This window comes from Phyllostomus discolor, chromosome 6 (assembly GCF_004126475.2).
Source record: "Phyllostomus discolor isolate MPI-MPIP mPhyDis1 chromosome 6, mPhyDis1.pri.v3, whole genome shotgun sequence".
NCBI classification, from domain to species: domain Eukaryota; kingdom Metazoa; phylum Chordata; class Mammalia; order Chiroptera; family Phyllostomidae; genus Phyllostomus; species Phyllostomus discolor.
This window is the reverse complement of record NC_040908.2, coordinates 46,579,920-46,597,730: the sequence shown is the minus strand read 5'-3', so window position 1 is coordinate 46,597,730 and position 17,811 is coordinate 46,579,920. Positions and strand designations below refer to the sequence as shown.

At 37.3% G+C, this 17,811-nt stretch overlaps 1 protein-coding gene across 1 annotated transcript in view; it reads right to left on the bottom strand.

Annotated features, from left to right (window-relative positions):
* APLF (aprataxin and PNKP like factor) overlaps window positions 1-17,811 on the bottom strand; it is a 141,256-nt gene that overhangs the window by 30,868 nt on the left and 92,577 nt on the right. The gene's annotated exons all lie outside the window — the stretch shown is intronic.

Sequence of the window (17,811 nt, the reverse complement as noted above, 5' to 3'; positions counted from 1 at the left end):
AGGAAAAAGTGAAGGCTATAAAAAGTGAAATAAAGAAAAACAGGGAACCAACAGTGAAGAGAAGGAAATCAGGACTCAAATCAATGATTTGGAACAAATGGAAGATAACATCCAACTGGAACAGAATGAAGAAACAAGAATTAAAAAAAAAACAATGAGAGGCTTAGGAACTTTCAGGACAACTTTAAACATTCCAACATCCAAATCAAAGGGTTGCCAGAAGGAGAAGAGGAAGAGCAACAAACTGAAAACTTATTTGAAAAACTAATGGAGAACTTCCTCAATTTGGTGAAGAAAATAGACTTCCAGGAAATCCAGAAAGCTCAGAGAGTCCAAAAGAAATTGGAACCAAGGAAACACATACCAAGGCACACCATAATTACATTACCCAAGATTAAAGATAAGGGGAGACTCTTAAAAGCAGCAAGAGAGAAGGAGACTGTTACCTACAAAGGAGTTCCCATAAGACTATTAGCTGATTTCTCAAAAGAAACTTTGCAGGCAAGAAGGGGCTGGAAAGAAGTATTCCAAGTCATGAAAGGCAAGGACCTACATGTAATATTACTCTATCCAGCAAAGCTATCATTTAGAATGGAAGGACAGATAAAGTGCTTCCCAGATAAGGTCAAGTTAAAGGAGTTCATCATTACCAAGTCCATATTATATGAAAGGTTAAAGGGACCTACCTAAGAAAAAAAAAGATGATAAAAACTATGAACAGTAAAATTACAACAAACTCACAACTATCAATGACTGAACCTAAAACAAAACAAAATAAGAACTAAGCAAACAACTAGAATAGGAATAGAATCACAGAAATGGAGAACATGTGGAGGGTTATCAGTGAGGAGGGGGAGGGGGAAAATGGGGGAAAAGGTACAGGGAATCAGTAGCATAAATGATAGGTACAAAATAGACAGGGAGAGGTTAAGAACAGTTTAGGAAATGGAGAAGCCAAAGAACTTGTATTTACAACCCACAGACATAAACTAAGGGGTGAAAATGCTAGTGGTGGGGGGTACAGGGCAGAGGGGAAGAAAGGGGAGAAGAAAATGGGGACAACTGTAATAGCATAATCACTACAATATATATATTTTTTTTTAAAAGAATGAGGATAGTTTAAAGGAGCTTTGGGACAATGTGAAACATAACAATATTGACATCATAGGGATGGATACCAGAAGGAGAAGAAAGGGAGCCAGGAATAGAAAACCTGTTTGAAGAAATAATGACAGAAAACTTCCCTAATTTGGTGAGGGAGAGAGTCACGCAGGTTCAGGAAGCACAGAGAGTCCCAATCGAGATGAACCCAAAGGTGCCCACACCAAGGCACATCACAATTAAAAGGGCAAAAATTAAAGACAAAAGAGAGAATCTTAAAGACAGCAAAAGAGAAAAAGCTAGTTACCTACAAAGGAGCTCCAATGAAGCTATCAGCTGATTTCCCAACAGAAACACTACAGGCCAGAAAGGACTGGCATGAAATATTCCAAGTAAGGAAAAGCAAAGACCTGTAACCAAGAATACTCTATCCAGCAAGGCTCTCATTTAAAATGGAAGGCGATATAAAGAACTTCCCAGATAAAGAAAGGGTAAAGGAATACATTTCCACCAAACCAGCATTGTAAGAGACACTAAAGGGACTGCTTTAAGAAGAAATATAGAGAGAGAGGAACACAGATACAAAGAGGAAAAATGCCAATGAATAAGTACCTATCAATATTAACCTTAAATGTAAATGGGCTGACTGCTTCAATCAACAATAAAGAAAATCCTAAAAAAAAGGACTTCACTAAAGCATGATAAGAAATGATAAAAAACAAACAAACAAACAATAAAATCTGCTTAGAGAAAAAAGACATAAGGTTAGCTGAATGGATAAGAAAAGATGACCCACAAATACACTGACTACAGTAGACCCACCCCAGAACAAAAGATTTACACAGGCTGAAAGTGAAGGGATGGAAAAAATCTATGCAAACAGACATGAAAAAAAAAAAAAAAGCTGGGGCAGGAATACTTACATCAGACAAAATAGACTTCAAAAATAAGGTCATAATAAGAGACAAAAAAGGTCACTAAATAATATTTAAGGGAGCAGTTCAACAAGAGGGTTTCACCCTTGTGAACATATATACACCCAACATATAGGAGCACCTAAATATATAAGGAAAATATTGGAGGACTTTAAGAAGGAGATCGACAGCAATATAGTCATTACAGCAGGCTTTGACACTCCATTGTCAACAATGGACAGATCTTCCAGACAAAAAATCAATAAGGATATAGTGGCATTAAATGACACACTAGAGTAAATGGACATAATTGATATTTACAGAACATTTCATCCCAAAGAAGCAAAATATCCACTCTTCTCAAATGCACACGGATCATTTTCAAAGAGAGGCCACATGGTAGGACACAAAACAAGCCTTAACAAGCTAAAGAAAGCTTAAATTATATCAAGCATCTTTTCAGACCACAATAGTTTGAAACTAGAAACCAATCTCAAGAAAAAAAGTCAAAAACATTCAAACACTTAAACACTAAATAACATGTTATTAAATAATGAATGAATTAACACTGAGATCAAGGAAAAAAATCAAAAAGTACCTGTAAATAGAGAATGAACTTGCAACAGCCTAAAACCTGTGAGACACAGTGAATACTTCCCTGAGAGGGAAGTTCATAGCAATACAGGCCTGCCTAAAGAAGAAAGAAATCTCAAAAAACAAAACAAAACAAAACAAAAAACCAACCGAACTCCACAAGTAAAAGAACTAAAGGAACAACAACAAATCCCAGAGTGAGTAAAAGGAAGGAAATAACCCAGATCAGAACAGGATTAAATGACATAGAGACTAATAAAACAATTCAAAGGATCAATAAATCCAGGAACTGGTTCTTTGAAAAGATAAACAGAATGAACAAACCCTTAACTAGGTTTATCAAGAAAAAAAAGAAAGAAGACCCAAATAAACAAAATCAGAAATGAAAGAGGAAAAGTAACAACTGATACCACAGAAATATAAAGGATTGTAAGAAATTACTATTAACAACCACACAAGGTCTGTCCAGAAGGTATCTGACCATGTAATATGAAAAATAGAGACATTTATTGAAGAAGATACAAGACACAAGAAACATTGTACATAGGAAAATGATGCCTCAGTCCCCTTCAAAGTAGGCACCTTGGGACCTCACACAGTTCTCCCACCACCCTATTAATGTTCAAAACACCCTGCAAAATCCTTTGTTGGAATCACCATCAGCTATCACGTCATATTTTCCCTAATCTTATCAGTGGTCTGAAATCACCTTCTCAAAGGTGAGTGCATTTTGGAAAAAGCCAGAAGTCACGGGGTGGAAACTATGGGCTGCAGGGGGTCTGAGCCACCTGGGTAACTTGACGTTTTACCAAAAAACTCTGCATGAGACAGGATACATGAGTGGGTGCATTGTTGTGATAAAGCTATCCATATCTGCAGCTGTTTTTGCCATATTGTATCTCTCAACTGATGAAGAACATCGAGGTAGTACTCCTTATTAACTGTTTGGCCTGGAGCATACTCATGATGGACAACACCTTCCTAATCAAAAAGCACAGTTAATATGGTCTTGATTTTGCTGTGATTTCACCATGCATTCTTCGGGCATGGAGAACCAGGCAACTTCCTTTGCACAGCTGGGCCTTCATTTCTGGATCACAGCTGTAGGCCCACAGTTCATCTCTGGTTATGACCTTCCTGAGGAAATCTGGTTTATTGGTAGTGGTTTGAATCAAGTCATTAGCAACTGCAGCTCTATGTTCCTTCTGCTCTGGTAGCAGAAGCTGTGGAGCGAGTTCTGCCATGACATGTTTCATGCCAAGATCCTGGGTCAAAATCTTGGACACAGTAGTTCATGGAATCCCCAGATCAACTTCTAGTTCTCTCATTGTCTTTTGTCTATCTTTGTTGACTGCAGCCTGTACACGTTCAACGTTCTCAGGTGTTCTGCTTGTTGCAGGCCTTCCAGACCATGGGTCACTTTCAATAGATTTTTGACCATCTTTGAAGCATTTGTTCCACACTTTTATTTGTGCTGTCCTCATTGCATCACACCCAGAAAGCCTTCTGAATCATCTGGATAGTTTCCATGGAGGAATGTTCAAGCTTACCACAAAAATATGATGCAGATTCACTGCTCTACTCAATCAGTTGTTTTGAATGTGATGGCCACACAGTACACATGCTCACTTAACAGTGTCTATTGTCCCCACTGACTAGTGCAGAGAAGTCTTCATTGTACATGCATGCACATTCTAGTCCACTCCCCTGGGCTGTTGGGTTACACCAATGTCACACAAACTGTTCTCATTATATAACAATGGCTGGACTTTTTCTATACAGACCTCATATGCCAAGAAATTGGACAACCTGGATGAAATGGATAAATTTCAAGTAACATACAATCCTCCAAAACTGAATCAGGAAGAAGCAAAAAACCCGAATAGACCAATAACCACTAGTGAAATTGAAGCAGTAATCAAAACACTCCCAGCACACAAAAGCCCTGGACCAGGTGGCTTCACAGGCAAATTTTACCAAATATTCGAAGAATTACCTATCCTTCTCAAACTATTCCAAAAAGTTCAAGAAGAGGGAAGAATGCCAAATTCTTTTTCCCAGGCCAGCATTATCCTAATCCCAAAACCAGGTAAAGACACAAAAAAGAAAGAAAATTACAGGTCAATATCTCTGATGAACATAGACGCTAAAATCCTCAATAAAATATTAGTAAGTCAGATCCAGCAGTACATTAAAAAGTGGGGCACACCATGATACACCATGATCAAGTGGGATTTATTCCAGAGATATAACAATTGTACATATTCACAAATCATATAAACGTGATATATCACATAAACAAAATGTGACACATCACATAAACAAAATGAAAGACGACATCACATGATCATATCATCTGATGCAGAAAAAGCATTTGATAAAATCTAGCACCCATTTATGATAAAAAACACTCAGCAAAGTAGGAATAGAGGGAACATACCTCAACATAATAAAGGCCATATACAAGAAACCTAAAGCCAACATCAAACTCAATGGTCAAAAACTAAAAGTTTCCTTTAAGATCAGTATTAAACAAGAACGTCCACTTTCACCACTCTTATTCAATGAAGTACTGGAAGTCCTAGCCACAGCAATCAGACAAGAAGAAATAAAAGGCATCCAATTGGAAAAGAGGAAGTAAAAATGTCATTATTCGCAGTTGTCATTATAGTGTACATAGAAAACCCCTCAGTCTCCATTACAAAACTACTTGACCTAATAAGTGAATTCAGTAGTGGGATACAAAGTCAATACTCAGAAATCGATGGCATTTTTTGTACACTAACAATGAACTAGCAGAACAAGAAACTAAAAAAGAAATCCCATTTATTACACCAACAGCAAAAAAAAAAAGTGCCTAGGAATAGATTTATCCAAGGAGGTAAAGGACCTGTACTTGGAAAACTATAAAACACCAAAGAAAGAAATTGAGGGAGATACAAATAAATGGAAGCACATACCATGTTTATAGGTTGGAACAATTAACATTATTAAAATGTACATATTGTCCAAAGCAATCTGTAGAATCAATACAAATCTTATTAAAATACCAATGGTATATTTCACAGATCTAGAGCAAATACTCCAAAAATTTATATGGAACCAAAAAAGACCCTGAATAACCTAAGCAATCTTGAGAAAGAAGATAAAAGTTGGAGGGATCAAAATACCTGATATCAAACTATACTACAAGGCTACTATAATCAAAAATGGTCTGGTACTGGCATAAGAACAGACCCATAGATCAAAGGAACAGAATATAGAGAGGCCAGAAATAAACCCATGTCTTTCTGGTCAATCAATATTTGTTAAAGGGTACATAAGCATACAATGGAGTAAAGACAGTCTTCAATATATGGGGTTGGGAGAAGTGGACTGGTACATGCAAAAAAAAAAACCTAGACCACCAACTTACACCATACACCAGAATAAACTCAAGATGGATGAAAGACTTAAATATGAGTCATGATACCATAAAAATCTTAGTGAAAATCACAGGCAGTAAAATTTCAGATATCTCACATAGCAATATTTTTGCCAATATATATCCTAGGGCAAAAGAAATAAAGGGAAAAAACAAACAAATGGGACTACATCAAATTAAAAGGCTTCTGTGTGACTAAAGAAATCAGCATCAAAATGGAAAGGGAACCTATTGTATGGGATAACATATTGGTGAATGATACAGCAGACAAGGGTTTAATCTCCAAACTATGTAAAGAGCTCATACGACTCAACAGGAGACAAACAATTCACTTAAAAATAGGCAAACAACCTCAACACACTTCTCCAAGGAGGACATACAGGAGGCCCATAGACATATGAAAAGATGCTCAACATCATTAGCCATCTGAGAGATGCAAATTAAAACCACAATGAGATACCACCTCACAGCTGCCAAAATGGCTATCATTAATGAATCAACAAACATCAAGTGCTGGCGAAAATGAGGAGAAAAGGAAACCTTAGTGCACTGTTGGTGGGGATGCAGACTGGTGCAGCCACTGTGGAAAACAGATTGGAGTTTCCTCAGAAAATTAAAAATGGAACTGCCTTTTGACCCAGGATTTCCACTGCTGGGAATATACCCAAAGAATCCTGAAACACCAATCCAAAAGGGGTTTATGCACCCCTATGTTCATAGCAGTGCTATTTATAACAGCCAAGTGCTGGAAACAGTCTAAGTGCCCATCAATAGATGAGTATATAAAAAAATGTGGTACATTTGTACAATGGAATACTACACAGCAGAAAAAAGGAAAGAATCCCTGCCTTTTGCAACAGCATGAATGGAACTGAAGACTACTATGCTAAGTGAAATGAGTCAGTCTGTTAAAAAAAATCATAGATCTCACTTATAAGAGGAATCTAATGAACAAAATAAACTAGTGAGCAAAATAGAACCAGAGGCATGAAATCATGGAAGAGACAGAGAGCTATAAGAGGAGAGGGGAGAGGTGGGAACTGACTGAAAGAAGGTGAAGGGATTAGTCAAAGAACATACATGAAGAACCCATGGACATGGACAATGGTGAGGGAACTGACCAGGGATGTTGGGGGAGGGCTGCATGGAGGAGGCAATGGGGGAAAAAATGGGACAACTGTAATAGCATAAACAATAAAACATTAAAAATAAAATATTTACAAATAAACTTAAAGAGATGAAAGACACATATACTGGTTTAATTTATATTAAAGAAGACACAAATAAATATAAAGACACCCCATGGTTATGAACAGAATTTTAATATTGTTAAGATGTCAACATTACCCAAAGAAATCTAGAGATATAATTCATTACCTATCAAAATCCCAGTGGCATATTTTGAGGAAATTGATATGGAATCTCAAGGGGCCCTGAATAGCCAAAACAATCTTATAAAAGAACAAAAAAGCTGGAGATCTCACATTTGCTGACTTCAAAATTTATTACAAAACTACAGCTACCAAAATTGTCTTACTACATAAAGACAGGGTTATAGACAAATGAAAGAGAACAGAGAGCTCAGAAATAAACCCGCACAAACATGGTTAAATGATTTTCAACAGTGGTGTCAAGACCATTCAATGGGGGAAATATAAGTTGTTCAACAAATGATGTTGGGAAAACCAGGCATTCGCATGCAAAATAATAAAGATGGAGCCCCTCTAACTATATACAAAATTAGCAAGGATCCAAAACCTAAACCTAAGACCTAAAATATAAAACTCTTAGAATAAAATGGGGGAGGTGCTTTACAACACTGGATTTGGCAAAGATTTCTTGCCAAATGTAAAGACAACAAAAGTAAAAATAGATAAATGGGACTACAACAGAATTAAAATTTTCTGTGTATCTAAGGACAGAAATTAACAGAGTAAAAGGCAATCTTCAGAATCAGGAGAAAATATTTGCAAGCCATGTATCTAATAATGGCTAATATTTAGAATATACAAAGAAATCCTCCAACTCCATGACCAAAAAAATAAATAACTCAATTCAAGGATGGAAATAGAACTTGAAAAGACATTTCTCCAAAGGAAATATACACTGGCCAACCATCATGTGGAAAAACCCTCACTATCACTAATTAGTACAGAAATGCAAATTAAACACAATAACATATTATACCTCACACCAATAAGGATAGATAGCTACTACAAACAAACAAACAAAATGACAAGTGTTGATAAGGGTGTGGAGAAATTGGAAACTTTGTATATGTTGTCAGAAATGTAAAATGGTACAGCTGCTATGGAAAATGGTATGGTGGCTCCCCCAAATATTAAAAATACAAATACCATATTATCCAGCAATTCTACTTCTGCATAAATATCCAAAAAACTGAAAGCAAGACTGCAAAGCGTCATTTGCACACCCATGTTCATAGCAGCATTATTCTCAATGGCCTAGAGACGGAAGAAACCCGAGTGTCCGCTGACAGATAAATGCATAAACAAAGTGTGATCTATGCACACAGTAAAATATTACAGAGCTTTAAAAAGGCAGGAAATTCTGACACATGCTACAACATGGATAAACCTTAAGGGCATTATTTTAAGTAAAATAAGCCAGTCACAAAATGACAAATGCTGTGTGATTCCAATTCTATGATGTATCTAGAGTAGTCAAATTTTACTTGCTTTAACACTCAAACACTTCTGTGCTATTTTCATTCACACACACACACACACAAACACACACACATTCCTCAACTGGAGACATGTTTATTGATTTTAGAGAGAGGGGAAGGGAGGGAGAGAGAGGGAAATATCGATGTGAGAGAGAAACATCAGTCAGTTGCCTCTCTCATGCGTCACAAGAGAGGCCCTAACCTGCAACTGAGGCATGTGCCCTGACAGGGAATCTAACCTGCGACCCTCCAGTCCACGGGATGAGGCTCCAACCAAGTCACACTGGCCAGGGAAGATTTTCATATACTTGAAATTCACATATATTTTACATAACACAAAAATTATTATTGCCTTACATAGTCAATATTCATTTATATTTATGTTCATATTTTTCATCCTGAATGTCCATGCTTCCATACAGGGACCTCCCGCTAGGCAGACACTGAACTGCAGTTTTGTTGCCTAAGTCCCACGAGAGCGCCAAAACTCCGGTTGGCCTCTCAGACCTCAACCTGAGACACTAAAAAAATGGGCAACTGTCCCAGGGGAAGAGAGGCCTCAAAGTCCTGGCCGCCTCTGATGTTCGCAAATGTGAATGTTCAGCTTTCCTAGTTGTTCTCAGTGGGAGGATGGTCCTCAGCAAGACACCCTGCCTTTACCAGAGTAAAAACTTACTGTATACACCATGAACTCCTAGATAATTTATATGCCCCCTATATAGACAAAAGCTACAAATTTAAATTAAGGTACAAATTTCTTACATGCTAATAAGAGACACTTCAACTTCTGCTCAAATTTTAAAACCAATTTACTAGAAAACTATATGCTACCTAGCCGAAAAACCAAATGACCCCAAAAGAGTAAAAATTTTAAAAGATACTTGTTTTGGAAGCAACAGTTGCTATTTTGTTGTTATTTTGTTTCACAAAGGATTGAAATAAGATGAGACTGCTTTAGGCACTTGAATTTGAAGTGGTTACAGTGGTGCACATGTGGATCTAAAATTCAGTACAGAAATCTGTGCTGGAGATGTAGATTTGGGAGGCAAAAGCAAGATATCAAAGGATTAAAAAAGACCACCCTTAAGGTATAATTTTCTACTAAGAGGGATAGAACATGTAAATAAATAATCAGAAATCAATAATTAGTATTAAATATTAAATCTAATGCCAAATATTAGCAATTGTATGGGGAAAAACGTTGCATGGAATAGAGGGTGAGCAATTTGGGGAAGAATGGGCATGTCAGCAAACAAAGGGGCTGAAAGTGAGCCAGGTCTTCAAGCAGTACGGGAACAAGAAAAGGGAACAGTGTGTCCCAAAGACATCAAACAGTACGGCGCATCCAGAGAATCAATGGGAGGTATCTGGACTGCCCTGAGAAACCCAGACTTCACCTGCTAAAAGATTCTGTATAGGAAAGTAAATACTGACAGACTTTTTTCTCTCTTCTCTTCTTTTTTATCTTCGTTTTTATTTTCTTTGCCAGATCACTCAAGCAATAATGAGGGGTGTGAATCTGAAGGAAAGTGTAGACTTAGGAGGTTATTCACTTGTCCCAGAGAGACTATGGCATGAAATAAAGCAGTGGCACTGAGGCTGGAGAAGAGACACATTTAAATGATTATGAGGTACACATATGACAAGAACTCAATATATACTATCTTCTCCCCATTGTCACAAATATATATATTTTGTTTTCAAGATTTCAGTGGTAATATTTCTTAAGTAGTAATCATGCATATCAAAATTATTGAAACATTAAAATAACTATTCACAAGCTATGATTGATTCAAACTAGCATGTATCATCATCAAATATAAATGAATTTATTAGGATCTTGATAAAACATTCAATCACCTTTAACAAAGACAAATGCCGGTGTTGAATATTGTTTATATTGAACTGTGTCCCGTCCACAGCCCCAAGTTCCTGTGTTGGAGCCCTAGCACCCAAGATGACTGTACTTGGAGACAGAGCCTTTAAGGAGATAATTTAGATTAAATAAGGTCACAGGGCAGGGCCTTAATCCAGTACGACTGGTCCTTACAAGATAAGGAAGAGACTCAAGATAGGTGCACGTACAGATAAAGGGCCTTGTAAGGTCACAATGGAAAGGAGACCATCTACAAGCCAGGGAGAAAGGGCTCCGGAGAAATTAAACCTGACAACACTGAGATTTTGGACTTCCAGTCTCCAGAATCGTGATATAATAAATTTCTGTTGTGTAAGCCACCTAGTGGCATTTTGTTATGGCAGCCCTAGTGAACTAATACGAATACCAAACCTTCTAAACTTATAGAAGGTTTATATACTTCTACATGTTTACAAATTATGTTCTACATGTGGAACTAAGGCCATTTAAAATGGACAAAATTGTGAATAAATGCATAAATTCTAACAGTTGAAATGGAAAAATATCGTTATTCAAGTGCTGAAATGACAAGGTGTTTTAAAGAGAGAGAATATGAGTGTGAAGTTAACAGAGTATGTGATACAGACATACTCTTGCATAGAAGACAACAAACCCTACTGGAATGCATGGTGAAATAGTTGGCTTCGCATGTTGGAATGGGAAAGAAATGCTTCTGAAATAAGACTGCATATTTACAAACATTGTAGTATAAACATTCTAGATGAAACTATAGCCTAAAACTGAGGGAAAGTAATTTGAATTTACAAAATATGAAATTAGAAAATATGCCACAATGTAATCAAATGAAGTAAGTATAGAAGTAACCAATTGAGCCAGGAAATATATATTCAGTTGTTTTAAAATGCATCACGGTGATCCAAAAGTACCATTAGAAAAAATATAGGGGAAAGTGCATAAGTATAATAAGATGCCTGAACACAACCTAAAATTCTATTGATAGTTCTAACTCTAAAATTTTAACGTATATGATAGCTATTTACGAAGCCATCTTTCTAATATTTAAATAAGACACTAAAATAAGCAGGTATTTGGGTCTGAGTGATTAAATTTTCAAGTCTGGATTCCACAGTTCAGATCCTTGCATTAATCAGCATGTAAAACATTTAATACTTAAAAACCTCTAGCAGAATATGCAGGAATGCATACTGAGAAAGTACCAAGTAGACACATAAAAAAGCTCCTAAGCTTTAGTCCAATGTATTTTTTTTTTTGCTTTTAATACACGATAACATATATCTACATAGCTACATGCTGTTGAAATAATGGAATTATATATTACCTATACTTTCATTTTACCTGTAGCAGTTTGCCCCATACATGCAGGACGTCCTCTTGCCCTTGTTTTCTTCAGAACCTTGTAGAACTGAATCAGTTGCCTTTGCATGCAAAGTCTCAGGGTCGGCAGGGCCAGATCTGCACTCGGGATGAGATCCTTGAGACTCACTATGGCAGGAGAGGCCTTGGGCACTCGAACAGCTCTCCGAGCGGCTCACTGCTTCTCCTTTCCTTAGTGTTCCTTTAGTGATGCTTTTATGTTCAGGAACTTTACCAAGTTCCTCTGTTGGGGTTTTGTTTCTCTGTGCATAAGTCTTCATGTTATTCGTATCTGTGTTACTTAATGTGATCGCAGAAAGTGATTGTGGCATTTGCTATATGACAAATCAGAAAAAAATAAGTGAAATGTTTCAAAAGCAATATGTAAATTTACGAATAAAAGCATGAAGCTACAAGATTCATGCAATACATATTTTTTAAAACTTCAAGATTTACTTTAAAGTTATTAAAATACCACTTTCTATGTCTCTAGTTGAATAACTTTAGAATAATACAATTATTAGAAAAAGATTTTTCGGTTGTGTCAAACCTTTATAATCATGTCCAACATTCAGTGAAAAATAACCAAAAGTGCAAATGAAATATAAGCAAATACAACATTTGCTTTCATTTGAATATAATCTTTCTCAAAAAGCCTACTAATCTCTTAAATTTTCTGTTTAACAATGTGTCATACATTTAACATGCACTGTTCTTATAATTTCTTGTAAGCTACCATTATACTTTATTTCTACCATCTAAATATAATCATGTTTTTTTTCTATAGCTGATTGATAAATTGCTCTTCTCTCACAGAAAAAACTACATGAAGCTATGTTATGACTAACTCAGAAAGTAAACATGATTCCTTAGACATGGTCTGAATAACAGTTTCAGTTTAACCAATCAGAGGTGTCTTGAACCAAGTGAATATTCTCATTGGCACTAAGAATCATTTCAATTTGATTTACTGCCAACACAGAGTAAACCTAGTCTGATCCTATTAAAAATGACTCTTACTCACTCATACTCCCTGTGGAGTAGAAACACTGCTCAGATACACCCCAGCCCTCTTGGGAACCATTTCTAGGAAGTCATGACCACAGACCAGACACACATGAATGCTCACCCCCATGTATAACTAAGAACTCATGAATACCAGCTGCTGTCTGGAAAAGGCTGGTTTTGATATTACCTAATTCCTAACAGCTACAATTTCTTGAAGGGATATTATTAACATTAGTAACATTATTACTTCTCTTAGACTAGTTACTTGTATTTTAATATTTTTCTTTTTTAAAAAGAAACACAATATATAACTTTAATATAGTATAGTATATACTTTACTATACTATATAAAGGTACAGTATATACTATACCAAATGACTAAATACCTTATAAATGGAACCTAAGTCTTACCATGTTTCTTGTATAGTGATAAATAACTTATAGGAAAAGCAATCATTTGGATACCTCTTGGAACTGACCCTCAGCTGGTGACATTTATACCACATCGTCTAAAACATAGATTCTTTCCTCCCAAGCTGCTCAACCACACCCCCATCTCTTCTTCTGCTGCTGTAGAACCAACTGACGCCTGCCAGAGGCTGGAACTCTTGGGTGGAAAGGGGGGATCCTGGCCCACCTCCCCGCTTAGCAATCTCCCGCTGGGTCAATTGTCACAAGTTTTTTGTTGTTGTTTTTGCATATTCAGGTACTAATGAGGTAGGTACATCAGCAAATCCACTGGCCAAGCAGATGTCCAATTAATTGCCACTCTCTCCTTCCTGCTGGCATCTCTAAACTCCACAAGTAATTCTCTTAGAGCACTCCTCTTGATTATAGAAAAAGGGAGAAAAATACTTCTCCCCACAAACATAGCACTTCCCCAAGTCTTAAACCCTTCTTGTCTCTCAGTTCTCTTTGCATACAGCCTGTAGGCAGCCCAGTTAACACACCTTTCAATAAGCCCTCTGGGAAAGGTCTGGCTCTCTCTGCTGAGGGCTCCTTTCAAACATGAAAAATGCTTAGAACTTCTGTCCCCAGCCTAGGGCCTCAGGAACAGTTTGGGGGCAATAGGAGAAGAAATCCTACTAACATCCTTCACACTTATTAGAGAAAAAAAAAGAAAAAAGGACACAGGTAGAGAAGTAACTAAATAAATTAGAATGCATGCAGAGGGAAAGGAAGGAAGGAAGGACAGAAGGAAGGAAGGATCTATAACTAAATAAGGATAATATACATAGTACCATGATTCCATTTAACTTTTTTCAAAAAAAAAAATTCCCTATAAAGCTGTGCAGGTACTTACTTGTATAAATTCAAATGAGAAGGTTTAAGATACAAATCAAGACATTCACTTTTTATTCTACGTGCTTCTGAATAGTCTTTTTTCACAACAAGTACATATTATTTTGCTTTTTAAAAATGAAAAACAAACCAAAGAAAATGAAATGAAATATAAGACATGAAATGTCTGGCATCATATTTCAACTCCCTCTACTTACACAAAATAAGAAGGATTTGTTTAAAAAAAAAAAACAACATTTTCAAGCCCTAGCTGGCATAGCTCAGTGGATTGAGCACGGGCTGTGAACCAAAGTGTCGTAGGTTCAATTCCCAGCCAGGGTACATGCCTGGGTTGCAGGCCATGACCCCCAGCAACCACACATTGATGTTTCTCTCTCTCTCTGTATCTCCCTCCCTTCCCTCTCTAAAAATAAATAAATAAAAAATCTTAAAAATTTTTCATAAGAAATATGTTTAACACACTAATTTATTCTAAAAGAGAAAAACTGTAAATTCACAGATATCAATGTTATGGGTCAGGGGGTACTCAAATACACTATTTTAAGAGTCACCAAAGCTAGAATTCATAATGTTCTTTATAGAACTCCATGAAATATTGATATTCAGTAGACCCTTGGCATTCAAGAATTTAACAATGATGGTTTCAATTATTTATAAATCATCCCCAAAATCCATTACATGCAGTAATTTGTAAGTTTGCTGAGACATAAATTTGTACTGTGCCAATTACAAAGCTCATGAGTCAGAGCAAGTGAACTGGAAAGTGAGGGAACAAGAGAAACAGAAGGTACTTTGCACTTGAAGAAGTAGGGGAAAGGCAGAGAGCTCCATATTTTATAAGTACTCACATTTCTTATTTCTTAGATTAGATGAAAATGTGAAGAATGAAGTGTGGGAGGCTAGAGACTCATTATCCAGAGGCCAGATCCCCTGCACTGTAAAATACGTGCTGGAGACCTCAGGGACCCAGGAGCATGGAGCTTATTAAAGGAGACCTCGGTGCTTGAGGGGCTGGAATGTATTATTAAGGCTATTAAAATAGTCCGTTAACTTGCCCTTCCCATCCTTCTACCCTCGGAAGTTTTTATGTATTACAAAGGACAAGATAAAAACCTTCCCTGCAATGCAAGTTCAGTGAGGTAATTCATTGTTGTTTCCAAGCTGCCCTTGGAAAGGGTGTGCATACTAATAAGTTGTCCTGCATCAATTCCATTAGCACCCACATGCTAAAGACAAAACAATCCTAAACTCTAGCCCCAATGTCACTCTTCAGCTTTAAACTCATATAGTTATTCAACCACTAGCTTAACATTTCTTCTCCAATATGTAATGCACCTCAAACTCAAAATGTCAAAATTGAAATCATCTCTTTGTATTCAGAACAATAGTTGTGGCCAACATAATTTATCCACTCATTCTAGCCAGAACCTCGGAAGTCTATCTTTCCTCCTCCTTTCCTTTCTTCAGATCCAAGCAACAAGTCCTGCAGTTCTGCTTCCAAAATATTTCTCTAATCCAATGCCTTAGCATCATCCTTAACATTACTGCCCTGGGTTCCTCTCTTTTTATTTCTTGACTGTGTTGATACCCTGATCTCCTCCCTCTTCCCTGCACCCCCTCTTTTTTAAAGATTTTATTTATTTTTAGAGAGAGGGGAAGGGAGGGAGAAAGAGGGAGAGACAGATCAATGTGTGGTTCCCTACTGGGGACCTAGTCTGCAACCCAGGCATGTGCCCTGACTGGGAATTGAACCAGTGACCCTCTGCTTTGCAGCCAGCCAGGCCTTCCCAGCTACCCCCACTCCCCCCACTGTCTTTTATATTGTTTTCTTCCAATCTCTCCTCTGCAGAGCTGCCAGGATTATCCCTGTGGCTGAAAACATCTCGAAGTCCTCCCTCTATGAACTATCCCCAATGCTGGCTTCACCCTCATCTCACACTGCCTCCTGACTTTGCACTAGGAATTCTAAAAACAATAGTTCCCAGCATACTATTTGTATACCCCTGCTCTTATACCTGCTGCCCCATCTTCCTGGGATGGACTCTTCTGAACCCAGGTCATGCCTACTGCTCTTCTGTTAAGATTCAGCTCACTCCTTTCTTTTAGAAACCCTGCCCTAGGAAACCTGCAGCTGGTGTAGGCAATCCTCCTCAAAGCTCCCATAAAAATCAATGTGTGAACACTTTAGTTTATGGCTCAAATCATGTCTCCCACAAGACTATGAGCTCCTTATTAACTCTGCCTTATACATCTTTTAATCCCAGATTCTAGCCCACTACCTTGCGTATAATAGAAAAACTGTTATACAAATGATTATTAGAATATTTTTTGAAGTAAGTCAGATTGTGAATATCAGCTTTGCCATCTCTTAACCTTTAACCTTGAATAAGCTGATTTAAACTCTCAGAATCTTAGGTCTCTTAATTTATAAACTAGATATATAATCAACCTACTTTCCAGGATTTTCTAAAATTACTAAAATAAGTATATCTTAGTGCTGGGTCTAGCCTAGCATGGTTGTATTTTGTTTGTTTTTATTTGTTGTTAATAATATAATGGATGACACTATGTTATTACCATTAATGAATGCTTACCGAGTGCATAAATGAGTGATAAATAAAAAAGATATTTCTATGCGACTGATCAGAGCTATGCTATAAATGGTACTACTCCAAGCAACCACTCCGGAGCAAAGGGTATAAGATTCTTGGATTTGGTAAACCAATACTGCGGGAGCTGTAGGAGATACACCCTTTCTTAAGAAATAGCTGTATACAATAAGTGTTATAGTCTGCATGTCCCCTGCTGTTTCCATGAATGAAAAATGAGCTAAGACTCCACAGCAGGCATCTGTATGTGAGAAATGAGACACTTACAGCCAGCTTATTTGCTTCAGCAATTATGGTCACAGGAGGAAGCTGCACAGACAGGACAGAGCAGGCGGGATATCTGGACGTGGCTCTCACTGCCGAAGCATCTACCTGCCATATGTGTTTCTATATACGTCTGAATAAAATATCAGTAAGTTTGCTTCCATATAATATGGGTATAACATAACCCTCTTAGCTCATTCATTTTTTCCTCTGTAAGACAGACTTTCCTGTCTATCAGATGGCTTTCATAGCTATGCCATCCCTGCCTCAAACCAAGAAAGCCCTCCCCCCTTCCTTCCCCACTGTCACATCCACTGCTTCCCCTCCGCTCTGTTAAGAACATTCTCACTATCCTCCTCCTCAATGTTCTATTAGTCTTCAGGTTTGTTAATTCTGTTTTCAAATGGCAACACACATCTCTCTACTTCTTTCTGGTCCCAAAGCCACCATTCTAGTTCAGTTTTCATTCCCTGTGTCGGCCTGTGACAGCTTCTTAGGCAGCTCCTGCCTCCATCTCGCATACTGCTGCTACACGCTCTGAACCACGTAACTCTTACTCAAAACCCTTTGCAGTCTCTGAAGCCATAAACGCAGTCCTAATTTCTTATTTAATCTGGCTTTCAAGCACCATCCTCGATTTGTTCTGTAGCTTCTTT